Source organism: Aulostomus chinensis, chromosome 1 (genome assembly GCF_037954235.1).
Source record: "Aulostomus chinensis isolate RoL2024-O1b breed Wild chromosome 1, RoL_Achi_v1.0, whole genome shotgun sequence".
NCBI lineage: Eukaryota > Metazoa > Chordata > Actinopteri > Syngnathiformes > Aulostomidae > Aulostomus > Aulostomus chinensis.
Window position 1 is genome coordinate 64,545,438 of NC_141320.1, and position 21,865 is coordinate 64,567,302.

Consider the following 21,865-nt stretch of genomic DNA (forward strand, 5'->3'; position numbering starts at 1 on the left):
GCGCCACAGTTACAAACAGTTGTATAAAGGCTTTTGCTGCAGAGAGGAACTTCTCATCTTCATAGCGGTGTTGTCTTTGAAGACTAAAGATAATCAAATGGTGGTTTGAGATATTTAAGGTACTAAAACCTCAACTTTCTGCACATCCAAACAGCGCATGAGCCATTCAAAAATCCTCCAACTCACAAATCTTAAACACAAAGACAATCCTTTGCATCTTGCCACAAAGCTGCACAGTCCCATGGCAATATGGCAACCTCCATTTACGCAACGCCAAGATGGCAGGGGCCAAAATGCAGAACTTCAACCACACCTGATCATTCGATCTTCCACTTGGTCACTGCTCTGTTTCAAGAAAGACTCAAATCACCCTCAAAAAAACAACTACAGATGGACCAACACACTCAAAAATAGAGGTGCCCATGTGCAACTAAGGGAACGAATGCATGGCGTAGAGGGGGAGGGTTTACCCTCCAGTTCAATTTGTACCCTTTCTCTTGGTCAAAAAGTGCACTCCTGAAAACTAGGATTATACTTCTTCGGAAACATTCTTCAAAAGTGTTGCTATAATCACAGAGCCCATGGCACCATTTTTAAATGTCTGTCAGTGATAGCTAACATATGATTTCCTAATTTCCCAGTGCTGATAATTACTGTCCGTCACACGAGCGTCAACATACACCGTTGTTCCATTTGGATTCACAGCTTATCTGGTTGCTTTTCATCTCAGGTCTTCTACTGCGGGCTCAATGGTGGCACCTCCATCATTGGTATGCACTTCCAGACCACACAGATGGATAAAGTAATGACACATTAAGTAAAATTGTTGCAGGTTTCAACTTTAATAACAAAAAGAACACAGACGGAGCGAGATGAGGGGTATCTTGTGCATTAGCTAACACTGCCAAAGCTTTTCATTAGAACCGGAGGGGCTGAACAGGAGGCGGGGTCACTTTTTGCTCTATATGATCACGCTAACACACACACACACACGAGCGCGCGCACACACGCCGTCTGTCTGTGAAAGCACATCTGAGCAGCGCAACAATAAAACAGCTGTGTTTGTGTTGGCCTGCTGATTGTTTCATTCTCAATCACCTCGTCATACGCACAAACACACTTACACAGTTGCAAACACGCTTATTGTCCGCTGAGATGGCATGACAGTGATACATCTTGGGTAATGGCTGCTATTATTATGGAGTAGGGGGAGAGTATATTATGGAGAAAATCTCTCCTCAACATAATTCTAATAGCTATAACTGACTTGTCTGTGTTAACTGCAGCTAAATTGGACTGTGGAGGATGAGGGAAAAGTGTTTCTTCTGCCACGTTATTCACGCTAGCTGCCATATTGGTAGGTGGATGAAACAGCCTGGGTTCAAGCAGACGCATCACTTGATGTCACTTCAAAATTACCGTTTCAGATAATGAGAATAATCACATCAACAGCCCGACTCCACAGATGTAAATGCTCTAATATAACCAAATTATTGTAAACCTTAATTTTATTTATAATTACTAGCCTTTATCCTTCTGTAACAAGTGTGTAATCACAGTCGAATGGCACTGACAGTATTTGTCTCCATAATGTAGCAGTAAAGAATGAAAAGGTTATGTCATTGAAAAATGGCCAGAGAAGAGTTTGCACAACATTGTTATGTCACAGTAAAGATAGATTTCAATTTGTGAGGAATCTTGCAATAACTGGCAGAGGAACTCACACTGATCTTGACCTTTGACCATCAAAATGTCATCTGTCCATTCCTGAGTCCAGATGATAAATCTGAGGAAATTCCTTCAGGAGTTCCTGAGATACCACACTCATGAAAACGGAAGGGATGGGTGAACAACACCGAGGTGTCATGCTTCTGGATACAGATGTGGGGAAACGCAGAGGTATAAAAATGAACAAAAGAAGTGATGTTGCACTTCTTTTCTGATTTAAGGACTGTTGGTGCTGCTGTGTAGATCAGAACTTCCTGGAAGAAGAAATGTTTAATGGGACCTCAGTGATTAAATAAATGTGAGACTGCTACTGATTCTAAACCGGCGAGGGTGCCAGTCCACCAGTGAGCCACACACTGCAGGCTAATGCACCAACATTGTTGCTGCTGTTATTGCTGCGATTATGTGAGGTAGGAAACATCGACAGGTGTTAGATTCTCCTCCAGCTCAAGCTCAAATCCTAGAACCTGTCCTGCAAAAGCTACAGGTGTTTCTGAAAGATAGTAGCTTGCTCTAAAGACCTACAACTGTAGTCTGAGTAAAATGGATGGCGCGCGTGTGTGTGTGTGTGTATGTGTGTGCGTGTGTGTGTGAGCTTGTTGAACAGACTTTAATCAGCCAACGCTGCAGGTTTATTTGCATGAGTCCTTTAAGATGACACCCAGCTGAATTAAGGTAATTGTTATTTCTAACAGAGGCGCTTCCTCCTCCCAACACACTCAGCATCCCTTCTAGTCTCCATTCAGCCATTTCTTTTCATTTACTAATTGATTTCTATGTCAATCAATAATAATTGCTAAGACTTGAGCTATTAAGGTAGCATCTTCACTTCTATCAATCCCTAATATTTCAGATATCAATCACTCCATCTATTGCCTGCCTTCAGCCATCTATCCATCCTTAAAGTATCTCCCCCGATCCTTCCATCTTCTTCTCACCCTCGCTTCTATCAGATATTCCTCCCCCTTTCCTCATTCCTCCCTCCATCCCTCCTTCCATCAGCAGTCTGTTCGCTAATCAAACACCATCTGTCCTTCCATCCCCAACCTGTCAGGAACAGCTGCCAGACGCTCTCTTAACAACACTTTTAACAACCCTGCCACATCTTCCACGGCCCGCCGCCACCGCCGCCGCCACCAGGCGGATGTTGCGGATGAGGGCCGCCACCTTCTTAACGGGCACAACACAACAGACGCATGTGCGATCAATGGAGTTCGGAAACATGTGTACTGGGTAATCAGAGTGTGTGAGTCACAAAGGAGAGAAATAATTAACAGACGAAGAATGACAGAGTAGGGGGGACTTAAAAGAAAGGAGGTGAGGAGGTTGAAGACATAGAATCAAAGGAAAAAAACTTCTACTGGCCTCTCTCTGAACCTAAGTGGCACCGTAATGAACCACGGGCAAAGAAAATAAAATTATTCCAGTGAAAGAAGAATAACGAGCTAGCAGAAGGTATAAACTAAGAGATAAAACAAAGGAGCAATGGCGCTGCATAAACGAGTGGAAGTCTAAATAGTAATCAGGGGAAGAATCAGCCGCCTGCTCAAAAAAAGAGTATCAAGCTAATGGTGGGAAGTAAAAGCTCCCAACACACACACACAAGTGCTGCACAGTGACACACAAACCTGAATACAATCATCTTAAAACTCACTCACATAATAGTTATCTCACTCACAATACAATCATCCCTCACACACGCATATAATCGCTCACTAATGTTCATACACACAATATACAGTCATCACACACACTCACACACACGCTGCACTGCTGTCACCGCGAACATGCCAAGACATTTTCAAGTGTTATATCCTGAGGAACTTCCCCAACCAATCATTGGCACATAGGCCAGATGTTCACTGGTGCTTCGATGCAATGTTTCCTTGCACACACACACACACACACACACACACACACACACACACACGATCTCACACACACAGTAACACTGGCTGGCATCTTTGTCTCCCTTTACGCACATGAGCATTTGATATGAGACTGAAAACGCCAAGACTGCACTTTTTCACTGCACAAAGGGAGGGGAAAGAGGAATGAGAGGAAAGGAAGACAAATTGAAAGAAGACAAAATAATAAAATACAAGGGTCAAAAGGGCAATCTGCATCTATCGATATAACATGACTTTCCATTACGATCAAAGTGATCACGATGATGTCACCCAACTACCATGAAGGTCTTATTGGGGTTGGTTTGGGTTAAAAGAACACACTAATTTTTCTTTGGTAATGTGCTTACTGTCCAACTTCCCCACAGCCAGCAGCAGCTGAGCATCATGGAGCTGAGCCCAACACTAGTTAGCTTAGCACAGTGAATGGCTGTAGATGGGCAGAGTAGCATACCTCTGTCAATCCTCCTCTGCGTTTCCTGGTTGAAATCAAACAGGTTCAGGATCCCAGTGCATCCAGAGGTAACCCTCCTCATCCTCTCTGATAGAATTGGCCGTCATGAGTAGCAGCAGTCGCTCTTCTAGGTGTCAGCAAAGGTTTTATTGGAGGAACCTCTAAAATGCTGTGTCAATCTCTGCGTCCTGTCAGAAAGGCTTCCAGCAGTGCATCTGACTGTTAAATCACAGCAAATGTTATGCAAAGCCATAGCTACATCAAATCAGGTAAAGAGTGCTGATGAAACAGAGCTATGCTAACGTGGTGGTCCACTGCCATTCATTGTGCTAAGCTAACTAGCGTTGGTCTCAGCCCCCTAATATAGCACAGAGGAGAGAAGAGTGTCAATCTTCTTGTCTGGCTCTGGGTGGATGGCAAATAAGTGTATTTCCCAAAAAGGTGGCGTGTTCCTTTATAGTTACTATTTTTATGTCTGGTGTTTTAACCCAATTACAACACATCTCAATGGCTGCATTTAGTATTCTGACAAAAAGAAAAAAGAAATTCTGCTTGTGTGGACAACTGGCTGAACAAAGTTGGCCACAAGTTAACTTTCTGAATAGCGTTTTCTCTAGATGATTTAATTTTAGGAACAATAGCCAGTCATTTAAAAAAATAGAAATACTGTCATTCAAAGAGCCTCAACTGTCTGTGCTTTTAAAGGAATTAAAAATTATGTTTCGAGGATATCTGAATCTTTTGTTGCAGTCGAGGCTTTTCAATTAATCCTGCCTGATAGGCTTTGCTCACTAGCTGCATTAAGTCATTAAAACACAGTCAAAGACAAAGCAAAGCAGGTAAAAATGGTTGAAAAATGCTTTCAGGAGATCTGTGAATGTAGATTTGAGGGACATGCTGGTTGTGTGAAAGCTTTTGAACTTTCTACGTGTTATCAGGCATCCTGAGGACAGCGGCTGGACACCCTGGGACGGTAAAGTTCAACCAGCCGAGAGAGGCGACTTCTGGCGTTGAAATCAATACAGGCTCACACAGGGCAGATACAGGGGGCTCACACACACATAGTGCAAGCTTACAGATACACACACTTTCAACGCTAGCTCGGACACGCACACACACTCGAGGGAGCGTGTCAGCCACGTGTCTCATGTCCAATAAGGGCATTAAGTCCGTCAATAAGAGCCTTTCAAGAATACCAGGGGTTCTATCAACTAACACACACATCTCTCATCTACACACACAGACTAACTTCCCCCTCACACTTTGTCCTTTAACCAGACAAATACGGAGAGGAGCCCCGGGCTGTTCCATTTTAATCCGCACCTCCCTACCCTCCTGACATCCCCCACTCACACACTTTGCTGTTTCCTCCTCTCTTTGTCTGTCACCCTCTTTCCGTTTGTCCTTTTTGCTGTGTCTCAGTTTCAGATTAGACCCTAAGAAAAGCCCCGTTAGCAGGACGAGGGTTTGTTAGAGTAATAGTGAGACTCAAGCCATGTTATCTCATTACTTTGACGAAGTTAAATCCATAGATAATGTCCAGTTTATATCTAAACCTGATTTTTGTCACAGCATCTGTGTATTCTTAAATTGATTTAACTGAAATTAAGAGCATAAACCATCAAAGTCAAAAGAACAGCAAACTTCAGCCTTGAACTACTGAATACCAAGCTTACAACTAGGTAAAAATGAAAACCACTAGATAGCACATAGGCAGCAAATAACCAGAAACCAATCATTTGGTCTACTGTTTTTCAGAAAAAACTTTTATATAACATAAGAAAATTTGCGTTACTTTAGTGAATTTTAGGTAGATGTACATCACCTGAAAATGTTCAGTCCTAAATTCCTAAAATAAGAACCCACAAAAATGCTCATCCAATACTCAGTATTGCTGACAAATGCCCTGAAAGCCAATTGTATTTGGTTTACAATAAATAAAAAGAAGGCTCAAGGCAGGATTCTTCTCCTGTCAGCCTGAGTGTGCCTGTTATGTGGCTGTAGTCATACAGTCAATGTCACTCCCTCCTATTTGATACCTCTGCATGTTGCCATTTTGACTGAAAGCAACCCTGAGCGACGAGGGACAATCTAGTACGGATAAAACATGTATGGGACGGGAACTTGACACGCGGAGCAGCTGCACATGTGTGTCTTTAAATATTTTGAATCTCTTAAGCTTGGCGTTGTCCTTTTGTTAAGACCCCCGGAGCGGGCCGAGGAATTTCATTTATCAAGAAACGGATAGGGCTCCTACAAGAGCCCTCTTCAGAGACACATTCTATAAATAACGGCATGACACAGTGGGTATTGTCAAGTTTAGCACTGCCTACTAAGAGGCAACATTTTAGAGGAGTTGCTGTGGGTATAAAAGACGACATCCTCATTTGTGAGGTGCAAAAAAAAACAGAGATAAACAGAAAGAGAAAGAGACGAGTGAAGGCTCATGACAGAGGTGACGGAGGGGAAGAATCTCAGGCCTCTCATGCTCGTACATCCACACACAGATGGACTACAAATAAGCTGCTGCGGTTTCTTTGAACTGGCAGTGGTCAAGGTTCACCAGCAGGTCAGCTGGAGGACTGGGTGAACACAACATGGAAAATATAACACACACACACACACACACACACACACACACACACACACACACACACACACACACAGGCACTTGTGAGCACCTGTCAATTGGTAGTTAAGCAGGTCTGAGGCCAAACAATGAGGCCGAAGAAGAGTTTTATCGGGGTTGAAACAAGGTTAAGCTTCATCAAGCTTCTACAGTAACACAACAGAAGTGAAAACAATTAAGAAATTTAGTGAATGTGCGTTCATATTTTCTAGCCAAATACTGACCTTGAAAAAGACACTGCATCTTCACCAATAAACACCCTTCCTTTGACCTACTTGGAACCAGGCAGAGGAAATTAGTTGTCGCATAATTCATCTACAAAATATTAAATTATGGTGCTTAAGATTTGTTAATAGCTGATTAGATTCAGACTTCAACTGTGGGGCAGTAGTGGTTGTTCCGGGTCAACGCTCACCCGAAAAGAAAAATATTAATATCACAAAATCTGAGCTTTTGTATCACTCCAGCAAAAACACTTCATCATAATTGGTAGAAGGAAATATTCACTGACAATGGAAATCAAAACATCAATTATCAAAAATGACAACCAAAAAAAACCCAACAAAACAATTAGACATTTTTGGTCCACAGCAATGTGTTCCAGGATTTCTCTGTTCAAAGCCTCTTAATATCACAAGGGCATCTGGCTGTGGAACAACAGTATCAGCATGTTAATGCTCCTTTACTGCCCCCTGCCTTCTCCTGCACATGGCGAGGATGATGATTTAAAGAGCCTGGTTGTAGACAGAGAATCAAGGATAATGGAGACAACATATGATTATAATGACACGCTATGGAAATATGTGCAAGATTATAATGCTATGGCTTTATGGGTCACAAGAGATTAGCACAGCAGAGCCGAGAAAGGAGAGTGAATCAAATTGTTGTCTCCTTTATCACCCCGCCGTAACCCCCTATTAAAACCTACAACTACCGTGTTTTGGTGGTTGAATATAATCTTTATCTTAAGTCGATTCACAGAAAGGCGACTACCTCTCAATTCTGACTGAAAAGACAGTGAGATTTCAAGTCACCAGGTTATAAGCTGCACCACAGAAGTTTAAAGAGAATGAACGGGAATCATCTTCCAGGTAATGGGAAGTTGAAGCAGTTCGCAATCATCTGCTTCAGGTGTGTAACCACAAAAAATACGGAACCACAGTTTAGAGCCTGTTGCTCTGAAGGCTACAGAAAAAAAACAGCACAAAATTTACATCTCCTACATCTCCTTTACAAATAAAAAGCGAATATGATTTGATTTTAGTTAATGCTGCTGCTGCTGCTGCTGATGGATGAAACCTGCTATTGGGGTGAGGTTGGGGGTGGAGAGGGTGCCCTTCCCCACCCCAGTTAAAGCCTCTCAAAATGTCTGAACATGAAATATCAGCAAGGCAAGAACACATGCCACGAATTATAAAGAACAAAAAAAAAAAAACGTTCCAGAAACATAATCTGAGTGAGTATTCAGTGACCTGATGACATAATCTCCCTCAAAGACCACTCAGTCTTGCTCGATTAATCCCACTCTTCCTCACCCCATTTTCCAGCTCCATCTTCAGACAACACACACAAATTCTCACACACACACACACACACACACACACACACACACACACTCTTTATCAAAGACATAAATACAAGATAAAGTTGATCCTCGTCCATTTCCAGTAGAACATTAAATGTCTGACATTTGTTCAACAGAGAAATTGATCACCCACAAAAAGAAGAGCCGATCATACAACGACTTTTTAAAACTCACAGCCACAATCAATATTTCTCAGATGATTTGTACATTTTCACAATGCAATGACAGAGACATTCTATTCTGTTTTAGAGTGGACTGACAAAGAATCGCTCAGGAAAGTAACATCTCATGCAGACTCTGGCTTTGAAGTAATCTGTAAATTAATTTTTTTTTTTTACAGTATTTTTTTATTGGTATAGTGTTGTTCTTTCTTTTTCAACCTGTATATTCTGCCTTATCCAATTTTTATGATAAAACAGAATGAATAAACTCCACTTTTTTCCTCATCAACACCTCTTTGGCTCTGTATTTTTGTTTTAACACGTCATGATGGGGAACAGATTATCACACAGCTATAACAGAGTTTAAAATATCATTGTATTAAAAAAAAAAAGCTCATTTGAATGTGGAAACTAACAGCACAGACAACACAGAATGAAGGTGATACCACAAAGTCTGAGACGAGGACAGAAGATGAAGAATGGACCTTCACACAGCGAAGTCTGCTATGATGAAGCTGGTCTGCTCTTCACATGGTTGAAGGAGGAGAGTAATAACACAAACTGACAAACAAGATGGCCGCGAGTGCTTTCCTGATGAGAGTCTCATTGAGTGGATGCAGGTCCCGCTTAAGCCGGGCTGCATTTTTCAAGGGAAAGGTTTTAAGGGGACACACCAAGCTGATATTCAGTGATTGAATGCAGCACCATCACCCCCCCCCCACCCCGCTGTTATAGCACAGTTTCTCCTTGAGAACTAAATCTACTTATGATTGTTTTTGTGCTTCTTTTTCATATATTCCTTATCATTTTCTTTAATTCAAAATGACAATCTGGACGTCATAATCCATCATGGATTTAACGATTTCCCCATACGCTCTGCAGCCCCTCCCAGAGTAAAATCATCAGAATGATTTAGGACTTGGAATCTGACTTGGGGGGTGGGGGGTGGGGGGGTGGAAGGAACGAGACAAAGAATAAGAGTTTGATGTTGGTGCAGCTAAAGTGACATAAAGATGAAGAGTTGTGAAAAGAGAAGAAGAGGGCGCAGGTTCAAAGAAGTCTCTTCATCATCAAGACAGAGATCAGAGCGAGGCTGTAATATTCACAAATGGGTCCCTCCCCCCCACCCCTTCCCTCTTTGCTTTGATAGTATTAGAAAAATGAAAACCAAATCTTTAGATTAGAAAAATTGGAAAAATTGAATTACTGTGGTCGCGTGGGGACCGAGTGGATGAGCGAGAGCCAAATCTTCATCTCAGACGGAGCAGGATGGGAGGGGGGGTGAGTGGGTGAGAATGATGAAAAATGAAATAGGGGTGTATCAGGAAGGGAGGGGGGGGGGGTAAGAAGCAGGGGTCGTCACCTGTGTGGGTCAGTCTGCTTTGCTTTCAGTCCCAAATCCTACTACAGTTTAAGCTTCCATCAGATCGCACAAATCTGAGGAGCAAAAGAGCGACACGGGAACATGAGCTTCACGTCGGAGGACACTTGTCAATGTCAGGGGGCGGGGCCGTGGGTGCAGAGACCTCACATATACACATCTGATGAAGTCAACATTCAAAGTTAAAACAAAAGTTGATCAGTGGAGAATAATCCAGAATTGGTGTTTGATTACAGCAAAAATGAAAACGCGCAGCGCATTCACAGGTTTCAGCTTTTCTGATGACATCGTTGCTGCTGTCCACTGTCATGAGACATTATGAAATTGATTTACTTGGGTTTTGTTTTTTTTTACTTGTTTGCTATTCAACCTTTTTGTGACAAGACATCATTAGTGATTGAATATGATAATCTTCTGATAAATACAAATCTTTTCATCATAAATGGTTCAAACAAGAACTACGACTGGAAGTAAAACTCAAAATGAAAATGAAATAATTACAAAATAAACAAAACTCCCATCTTCACACTTATGTAAAGGAGAGCTCCAGTGACACACCTCTTATAATAAACTGCTTTATCCTGTTACAGTAGTGGAGAAATGAACCCTTTTCCCCTTGAGTGGGCCTTCTGCTGCGTACCAAATGTTGTTCTAAGAGCAACACCACCCTCTAGTGGACAAAAAGGGTGATAAATTGACAGAATTGCCTGGTAAATCATTGATGAAGCAGCATTTAATCTTGAGACTGAGAGTCAGACTCTAATGTGTCTTTCCGCAACCTGAAACGTATAAACCAACATTTCTGTCCAGTTCCACCTCTCAGGAATGTCTTCCTGAAGACAGAGCTTCTTGCCTTTAACTTTCTGTCAACGGTTTCCCTCCAGCTTCCAGCAGATGTCCTCACAGACCAATCTATGTCTGACAGGAACACCTCCAACAGCACTATTCATCCGACATTATATAACACGATCACTGACCGGTTGAGGAATCTGACTGTGAAATGATCACATTAATCGGTTACAGATTAATCTCCACTGGAATTTGTTTATATCTTTTCGGATTGGTGTTCTCTGCAGAAGCATATCACTGCTGGTAGTCATCACATCTGAGGAAAAGGCAGATTAGATAGATTCGATATGGGGACAGATTGAATCTATGAACCAGCAGGGGCCCTCAGTGGTCTGCAGTCGTCGGTGGCAGTGGGTGCCAGTAAAGAGCTTGCTCCTGCTCTTCAGTCAGCTGTGAGCGGATGCAAAAGCTATTTCAGTATTTTGTCACGTAATCCCAGCAGCTATGTTGCTATTTGGAAAGCCATGATTTCCAGGAGCCAGTGTTCACCGCAGCAGCTGATTAAAACCTTTGGAGTGACAGGAAAAGGAAAGAAGAATCCCAGACAAACACAGATTATCTCCATCCTCTGCCTGTTCATTCATGATTTCTGTCAGTGGTATAAAAGCTAACTGATCCTCAACAACAGGAACAAGAGCAGGGATTGACAAAGTGGCAGCTAAGTCGCCGCAGCTCACTGGTCGGACTAATACCACCAGCATCACCAGTCTAAGTGGTTTCTGTCCCTCAGGCCAGCGATGCCGAGACCTGCACACAGGGATTCTGCTGCTTATGTAATCAGCTGTGTGATGCTTTAGATTCTTTAAGTAGGAATCCAAACCATAACCAGTCAGTGGTGTTCTGGGACAGGCAGCTCTCTGATTGATTACATTTTCTTTGTGATGAGTGTTTAAATTGTTCCTCCCCTGCAGAGTGTGGAAATGTAAACCCAGATTTATGGGTCATTAGAAATGTATTATTTCTTACCCTGCAAAATGAATTATGCCTTGATCCCCCACACATCCCTGCATGGGCGGGTAGCGGAGGGAGAGATTTCTTCAACATGTGTCACATCTACATTATCAATTATTAATGAAGATAATTTTAATGAGATTTCAAGAAAAAGTTTAAATCAATCACCACTTCATGATTTTTCCTTGTTAACATTCTGCTGAGTAAATTTTCCTCTTTTTTTTTTTTGTTCTACCGCTAAATAAACACTCAGTCTGCTCCAGCAACACAAGCGTCAAAGTTTGACCTTCAGGGCAACAGTTTACCATGACAATAATAATTCAGTCAGACCAGAACGCTCCAGCTTTGGTCTCCAAAACTTAAAATTTCAAATATCATCTTTGTGGTGCACTGTGGCCTCACAGCAAGAAGGTTCCAGGTTCGAGCCCCGGCTCAAGCACGGGATCTTTCTGTATGGAGTCTGCATGTTCTCCCTGTGCCTGCATGGGTTCTCTCTGGTACTCCGGCTTCTTCCCACCGTCCAAAGACATCAAGAGGGGACGAGGCTGATTGATACTCTAAATTGACTGTAGGTGTGACTGTGAGTGTGAATGGTTGTCTGTCTCTATGTATTGGCCCTACGATGGACTGGCGACCTGTCCGGGGTGAACCCTGCCTCTCGCCCGTAGCCGCTGGGATAGGCTCCACCCCCCCGTGACCCTTAACAGGAATAAGCGGAAGACAATGGATGGATGGATGGATCTTTTTGGTGCTCTCAGGAAAAGCTTCTCTCTCTCTGATTTATTACATTTTGCATCGAGAGTTGAAATGATTCCTCCCCTGCAGGGAGTGGAGATGAGAGCTCAGATTAATGCATCATTAGAAATGCTACATTTATCTCAAGTATGAGTCAAGACTGTACCAGATAATAGAATTTCATAACGTTTATTTTTGTGAATGGAACTTATAACATGTCAGTATTAGTAACGTTGGTAAGACAGAAAGCATGCCTGTGCTAAGTGACATAAGTGTGTTTGTTGATGACCAGAGAGGGTACATCTGTACTGTAGCACACTGGCACCACATGAACTGATCATAAATCCAGATCAGGCTTTTGCAAAACTGAGTTTAAATGTTGTTAACAGTGATTCATGGTATCACCCAGTCCTGCTGCCAGTCAACAGCATGGTGGAACCAAAGCTTTGCCAGGTCACTACTGTCCTCCATCACAGTTAACATCAGCTCGTGAAGAACACGTCCTTCATCTGCCAGTTCCATTAAAACAAGTTGGTGGGCAGAGAAACCAGTCTGACAAAAATAGTCACTGACATAAAGCGAATGCTCAACCTCTAAGTAGGCTGCTATCATTATTAGAAATTACATTTCAAGATAATATCTCAATCTATGCACTCGACTGTTAGAACCAGAGCTCAATAATCACTTCTCCTGTCAGTTTTAGAGAAAATCCAGTAAAAAGACAAAGAGAGGAGGAAAAAGAGAGGTGGTGAATGTTGGAGAGTGGAACGTTCAACGCGATTAGACGAGAGGAATCTGAGAAAGGAGCCCCATTGTTCACCACCATGTGAGGGGCAAAGAGAGCTGGTCAAGACCACAAAGTCAGAATTCAAACACACGCAAAATGACACCACAAGACCTTCAGTTGAACTGAAGATATCAGGAAATCATTCTTGCTTTGCCAGAACAACAACTCATATTTATCTGAGCTATAAAACATCGCTGCTTCAGAAATATGAAGTTAGACTGGCTGGTAGTTGCTTAACATTCTCCTGATGAAAGCAGCAAATGGCCTTGCTCGCTCCAAATTACATCAAGACATTACGTTCCACCCCATCTTTTGATTTTAGAGAGATAAAACTCTTAACACCACGAGAAAAGTTTCAATAATCCTCTATTTCATGTTTAATATGATTCCTTGTATTTTTATGTACTTTATGTACTCGTGTTTTCAGTGATTCCTCTAGTTTTTATTCTGTTTTATAATTCTGCACTTTATCAATAAAGTTTATCATATTCAGTAGTTAAGACTTGGTTATATCCTTGCTGCTGCAAAAATGCTATCAAAGTAACGACCATTTATTAGACAGTAGAGCCGTGACTGGAGTAAATCCATTCACCTTACAAGGTTCCCATTTACAAACCAAACATTAGCCATCATTTTTGGCATATTTCTTACAATCCAATTACATCAGAGTTGATTCACCGTGAGTAGTTTTTCGGTGGATGTGTATTCCTGGAATCATGCGGCTGATCTCAACTAAAAGCTGAAGAGTTTTAATGTGTAGAGAGAATATAACAATGGGAGCATCGGACAGTGTCGCAAGGGTTGGCATTTAGCTGTGAAGGTTAGGCTAAGGGGCTGGGAAATGCATTATGTCAATCAATGCACTCGCCACAGTAGCTGTACAAATGTGGATGTAGAGCCTTGGGTTAAGAGCAGCGGGATCAGACCTCCTCTGTCTATTAATAATTAAACTTTAATGGTCCATACAGCCCGAGAGGCTGCGCACCGGGAACTTTACTGTGCACTGCAGATGGAGAGAGAGGGACAATGAGAGGGGTAAATTGAAAAGGTGGAACAGGTTCTAGTACTTTTGTAGCATGTATTCCTGTACTTCTTCTGTGTGCATGTGGCGTCTCACAGTGAAGAGGAAATGCTCCACCCTGACACACAACCTGATCTCTGACAATAAGATGCAGAGCTGCAGGACAATGATGGGAGGTCACAAATACCAGTGACATTAAAGGACCTGAGTGGAATCGAGACATTTTTACACGTTTAATAAAAACTGTGAAAAATGACACAACAGCAAGTTTATGCACATTGGTAAGTAGGACATTTTTGCAATATGCCACCTACAAATGTCACCAAATGCTTCAGCCACTTGAAGAAAGGGCAACTACTTTCATGAACTTAAATTTTTAAAGAAAGGACACAAGGAGATGGGGCCTTATCACATCTAGCAAAAATGCAACATCTGTTGAAGGTTATTACAAGGATGTGACCTGCGGAAAGTCTGGATATTCTGTCCCACTGCTGCGGGCAAGCCAGCAAGTTGAGCGCATGGGGAAAATGTGGACTGCCACTTTGAATCTTGAAGGGTGGCTCAAACATAAGAGGAGATCCGTGGGCCAATAATGTTCAAGATGAGAGATAATAATTAAAAACCAACATACGAAATTACTGGCGCGTCCTATTCATGAAGCTACAAGGTGATCTGCAGGCTCCATTTACGGACCAATTAACTTCCAAAGGACAAAAAAATTGCATTGCTTTCAGAAACTGTAATACATCGGCAGGAACAGTGCTGAGACTGGGAAAACTTGAAGTTCAGAGCCATGAAGGAATCCTGAACACCAGCACAGAAGATGAAGATCTTAACCAGAACTGCATTCACATACAAACTACTTTTTTTCCAAAGATAATTTAATTTGATCTTCATGTTGGACTGTCATGGCCAAAAGAAGCGCAAAGAAGACTCAAATATTTGAGATGCTCACATTATTTCCAACAAACAGCAGAGATTTCATCTGTCATGGTATCTTCAAATCCATACTGCTCATTTTCTTTTGATGAAGGAGGAGTTACGAGGTTGACTCAATTATTCCATCAAGCTGATGATCAGGAGAGTAAAGAAACCGACATTTTTTAATTCCAGAAAAGAGCTTTGTTTTCATCTGACCGACTCCTGAAACTTCACAGCACTTTCTCTGAGACTCAGCAACAGCTCTCTTTCCAGTTTTACTACAACCATAAAGCCAGACAGGGCGAGGCAGGGCTCTGATTTATGATTTCATCAATCTGCCCTGGATAAAGCAGCCAGGAAGATGAAGATATCCCTTGCGCCAAAGCATTATCTTCTTCTAAATATCTCAGCTTTACTAAAAAAAAAAAAATCTCTGGACATGGTGCAAATGAGAAAACAACAGAGATAAAGATGAAAGTCAGCCGCTTTCAGTAAGCTATGATTGTTTACCAAAAATCAAGGTGTTTGTGTGAAACAGTTTTGAATACAAGATATGATACATACATAATTAATATTGACATAAAAGGTTCAATGCTCACGGTGGCAGGAAGCACACACCCCTTGTTACTCAGCAAAAAGCAAACGCTGCAGATCTTTGTTTGTTGCTCTCTACAGGCAACTTGAATGCCTAAATGGCACTGCAGCACAACAGCAGACTGTATAATGTCATATATCTGGATGAAAACACACTGGTGTTCCTCTGTAAATTCAACTAACTTTGAAATCTTACTTTAATGGAAGCCAGCGATGTTTTTCTCTTTCTCTCTAGCTTCCACTTATCTCTCCTTTTTACAACGGGGCATTAGCTGTCAGTAAATGGATTACATTTGGAAAGCAACTTCCCAGACCAGACTGCAAGACAGCTCTGTTGGATAGGGCTTCCCACTGCACCACAACACACACACATACACACACACACACAAACACAAATTGCAGCAACAGAGTAATCGACAGTCTGGGAGTTTTCCTGCTGATGATGGACTTTTCTTCTTTTTCTAATCAACCACTCTTCTCTTGCCTTACTTTGTCATGCCTCCTCCGAAGCTCTCTGGCTGTCAGTAATGATCCGACCCCCGCGACACGCCCACACACACACACACACACACACACACACACACACACACACACAGCCAAGCTCATTGCTGCCTCTAACCCGCCCCAAACTTGCAGCACAGTGAATGTAAACTGAGGAAATTCAGCTAAGGTGATTCATACAGCTTGACTATTAAAATTCAACAGGTATTCAAGGTTCCCTCTGGAAATCAGATGGCAGACATGTCCGACACTCATAGCTGATTACAGCTAACAGGTCCAGCAAGTGAATACTAACTTTTAAAGTGATGCAGCTTTGACAGTTCCCTTTGCTGCCTCATTATTTACCAAGACATGAACAGATTTTTGCAGCACGCTGCTTGTTGATGACATCATCTGTCATCTAAACGCTCACACAAACTTGACTCACGCATCATCGCCTTACAGACCCCTAGTCAGACTCTGCATCTGTAAACCTCGCGGGAAATTTCCTCCACTGCAGAGGCAGCCAGGGAGGGACACACCCATACTAGCCTGCAGTGAAAAGAGAGTGAGGTGGGTTCCAAACAAGAGGGAACAAACAAGAAAAAGAAAATAAGGAGAGAGTGAGAGAGGAGGCTGATTATAGAGACAGACTACTCTGACCAGCTTAACAACCAGACTGCAGTGTGTGTGTGTGTGTGTGTGTGTGTGTGGGGGGGGGGGGGGGGGTGCATGTAGTTGCAGTATTTACTGGCTAGCAATATGATGCTTTTATGTAAATATACGCCATCAATCTCTCCATCCAAACTGCTGAACGCTGCTGTTTAAAGGACCAGCCTGTGCATGCTGTGATGGATGTTGTAGTTTTTTATCGCCTCTCTGGCATTTAATAGCTGTAGTCCTTTAGCTCGCTCTGCTTCTGCTTCCTCAGCTCTCATTTTAAGGGACTCAGCAGAAAGTTTACTCACAGGAAGCCTATAGATTTGAATGTTAATTGGTGGTGTTTAGAGATGAACGTATTACTGTGGTACTTTTGCTGTGCTCACTCCAGAGAGCAAATTAACAACCTGCATACATATCTGCAAGTTGTCCACCTAATTAAACTGAATCTTGCTGAGCCTGAAATACTTCTTGCACAAAATGATCTAAGCCTCATAAATGTTGCCTAATACTGGGTATGGGATACACTTACTGGTATGGATGTGAGGTTAATGAAACTGGCATTGTGCCATTTATATTGAAAATAGATATTAGCAACGATTATGATATTGCAGTATCTGTGGAAAAATACTCATAATCTCACTTTCAAGGCTTGTGAAAGATTTAAAGGATACTTCTGGTCATCTTCAGCCTTATTTTTCAGATCTAAAAAATAATTAATAAGACTTAAGGATCTGAAGGTACGCGGTTAGCCAGAGAATTGTAGCGTTGCTCTAAAAGTGAATGATTGATCGATGAATTAATTTTCAGAGCAATTCTGTCAGTCACCAAATCAATGACTGATAGCAGCTTTAATAGACATGAATGTTTCTCCCTGCTCGGGTCTTAGAGCAGTGCATTGTTTGTGATCAATACGTTCCTCCAGCTAGCAGTCCGTCAGAGAATCAGTCAGCTGCATATTGATCATCTCTATGAGACGCCTCCGTACATAACACACACAAAATCTAATCTGCCAACCCTGTGCATTTACTACACGATCATCTCAGTTGCATTTGAGTAAAATGATGCAGCCATGTATGCATATGGTGTGTGTGTGTGTGTGTGTGTGTGTGTGTGTGTGTGTGTGTGTGTGTGTGTGTGTGTGTGTGTGTGTGAGACTCGGCTGCATCCTTCACTTTCCATTAGGTTTTTTGTGCATCGGTAATGCAGCCCACATGCATCCAGAGACCTCCTCCACAGGGGGAGGTATAGTACTCTCTCCTGATCATTCAGCCTTGCTAGTGCTGCAGCAATACAGGCCCATAAGGACACACACATAAACACACACACATTTTACAAGGTGTGTATATGCAATAGAGAACAATAGAGTCCACCACAACAAAACATTCATCTTCTGTGCTGTCAGGTTGAAGGAAGACACTGCCAACATCGATATTATCAACACAAAAAACAATGCAGCACTCCTCTTAACACCTCAACACATCCATAGATGATAAACAAAGCACACAGGAATGACGTTCTCTCAGTAGACTGACATCAGTCTAATGAGGCAAGTCAAATGCGCCAATAGATCTGATGGGTAGAGAGTCAAGCTGTCAATCATCTGTGTGCTGGTCCCTAAAACTCTGGAGGACCATTTGCCGTATTTATGCTTTTATTTTGGCAGAGTGATTTAATAATTTAAAGAAAACAAGTAGATTAAAGATGTAAATGAATGAGTGCAACACTTCTGTTGGGTTTTTTTTCTCAATTTGTTTTAATTAGGCAGCTGCATCAGATGGCGTTTACAATGAAGACACCTCGAAATGTTTTTGGGTAATGAGGCTCAGGATTGAAAATCACTGGTCTACAAAATTAATTGTATTAAGAGGGAATGAGTTCATTAAAGGGATTGCTATGGTAATTATCGGTATTTTATCTACAGAAAATCATTCATACCATTAGGTGACACATTCAACTTTTTGGATGCTTGGGTTAACTCCGGTATAAAACACCTTTAAAAGCGTCTTGTTCAACGACTATTCTCCAGCCCTGACTTCCTTCGCTCTGTAAGGAATAATAATGTGTGTTTCTGCTCATCAGTAGTGCATGCAGCCAAAGGGGGGGGGGGGGGGGGGGGGGTATTTATGGTCATCTAAAGCAAACAACAAAAGGAAGATGAGGAGGACAAGGGACAAAGGAAGTAATACCCTTCTCTGCTCTCTCTTCACGTTCAAGACGCTGATACTAAATCACTGACTTCATGGGTTTAGGGACACAGGGAAATAAAAAGAAAGGGATGAAAAATACTTTTTTTTTTTTGTTTGAGGGGGTGTATTTTTGGGATTATCACTCATCAGGGGAAAACGCTTTCATGCTCCTCCAAAACCAGTGGGGCATTTTTGTGCATGTGTGTTTTTCTGGCATCGGCGCTTGTGTTGTTTGAAGAAGAGATAGGCACCATTCCATTTGCCTTATATAGTAAAACCAAGTGAGAGCTTTAAACATTAAAAGGTAACAGAGAGGGGTTGTGTGTTTTATAGAAGTTTATACGTTTCGTGCCCAACTTTCTTTTTCAGAAGGGTTCAAGGTTTCTCTGAGCCAACTCATTGTAAAACTCCTGCCTGTCTTTTTTATAATCACATCATTGCAGAGACGTTCTGACTTGTTTTACTTCTTAATGTTGCATAAATAAATCGAAAAAGAGAATGTTTTTGATGCATCAGTGGGATATTTCAGCATGAAAAGCACTCAGTTGAAGGAAGACACTGCACGTTTGAAAGTTCCACATGATTAAGTTGTGAGTCGGCCACCTTGTGCAGGATGAGCCACCAACACCATGGCTTCATTTTCTTCACGCACCAAATTTGGCTTCAGTGACACTGCAGTAAAAAAAAAAAAAAAAAAGGTCCAAAAAGTCAGCTGTTTGTGCTCCTTACGCCTTGACGCGATTTATTCTTCTCCAGTCACACATGCTACAGTTGAAAGAGGGCTTCTCTGGCTTGACACCTCAACTGTAAGCCTCTGATTTCAAATGATAGCATCTATTAATTGGGCCAATACCTGAATCCACTGATTTATTGCCTCATACGGCCTTTACAAATGGGTCGACCATTCTTTGAATTTTCCAGCACAGTGTCAGTTATCATCCTCTTTTTTCCCCCCTCTACAATCCCATTTGGCTTTCCTCATCCCTTCCTCCCCACCTTCATTCCTTTTCCTTGCAACTGTACATCGATAGACTGACAATGGCTCCAGCTTCTGTTGCATTTTCCCATAATGAGGGGAACACGCTGGATGTGTGAGGGAGAGAAAGAGAGATTACATTCATGACCGTTAGAGGAAGGGCGAAAGAAGCTACAAAATAGCACTGTATGTCTCAGTGTCCTCCTCTGTTTACTAGATGAGGTAATGACAGAGAGAATGAGGAGACAAAGAGGTGAGATCAGACGAGGCGCCAGAGAGAAAGATTTCAAAATGAGGAAAAAGGCCTTTAATTTTTAAGCAGCTATTCTTTCGCAATTTCCGAGCAGTTACAGAAGAAAAATCTGTTTGTCATTGCTCCTCACTTGAATCAAATGAGTGAAATCATTTGGCTTTTTTTTTTCCTCATAAGCAGAGCTCTTCTCCGATTGATTCCCTTCCCCCTCTCCTTCCTAATACCTCTCCATCTTGCTGCCCCCCCCCCCCCCCAGCACTCATTTTTCTCTTACAATGCCACACTTTTCCCCTGCAGATATTGCTCTTGAATTCTGGCTGCTAACTCTGTTTCATCCCTAATCATAGTCTCTCCTTTCCCCAGCGCTCCACTTCTCCACATCGTGTCAATGATGGTCTTAATGGCACTCTCACTCTTTTTTGCTTTCCATCACTCTGATCCCTCTCGCTCAACCCATCTCTCCTGCACTCACTTTCACTTTATCTATCCATCTCTCCATCGCTTGTTATTTATTATTCATGACTCTGGTGGGGGGGGGGGGGGGGTAAAGATGCATCCGCAACTTCAAGAGGACCCTCTTGCCAGTGTGTCTCGGCGCTGGTGTGGTGGAGCAGCTGTATTTACCCATGTTTGCTTAAATCAGAATGATAAAAGCGCAACTGAAATGTCTCTTTATCATTTGCGGGAAGTTTAACATTGGTAAATGACCTCCCTAAATCCTGCTGTGCCTGCGCCTTTTTAGAAAAACAAACTCACAAAGCAAGCTAACAGCAATATCATTTGCTTAAAAAGACCTGATTAATCAATATGATTGAGAATAACTACATCTCCGAATTAAGCAGAGCTGGCAAGTCCCTGATTTTCTGGGTCAACGAACGCTTTCAAGGCTTTTCTGGGTTAATTCAGTTTTAATTTGAATACATTTTGCTTATTGGATTTGATCCAGTTGTCCAGTCAGTACTTTTATTCAATTATTCTGTGCCCCCCACCCCCCTTTCAAAATCCTCAAGAGGAGCATCTGCTTTATCATACCTTTCAAGTATTGTGTCCACTCTTCAGGCTGTTTGAAGCTGCCTCAAAGAGACTCGAATCATTCTGAATTCAATGCATTCAATGGGTCACATGAAACTGCTTTTCACTGGGCTAAAATTAGACTTCACTCTCAATAGGTGGGATCATAAACAACCCCATGAGGTAGGTGAATAAAATCAGGGTTTTTCCCTGCCCAAATCCACTCCACATTACAGAATAGACAGTAGTTTTACACATTGAAATCTACATTAATTTTTTTTTAAAAAACAAAGACTGCAGCATGTGAATCAAAATTAAGAGTTTCTATGTATGTATGTACAGTATTCTACGACACAATTCAAAGTAGCGCATATACTACATTACAGAACCAACAAGACTGACAAAAGTAACATATAAACGTGTCACGTCCAGTCTACTGGTCTACTACTGGGGCCATTTCAGTTGACCGGTAACTCTTTTCCTGCCCTAAATCTCAGGTAGGAACTGTTATGTGGTAGCAGACTGCCAAGTTTGTCTTCTGTCCCCCTGATAAGACCAATTAATGTCAGGGAAACAGATGGCAGCATCGGGGG

General features: G+C 42.0%; 1 long non-coding RNA gene across 7 annotated transcripts in view; it reads right to left on the reverse strand.

Annotated features, from left to right (window-relative positions):
* LOC147272741 (uncharacterized) overlaps positions 1-21,865 on the reverse strand; it is a 108,733-nt gene that overhangs the window by 74,252 nt on the left and 12,616 nt on the right. The window lies entirely within an intron of this gene.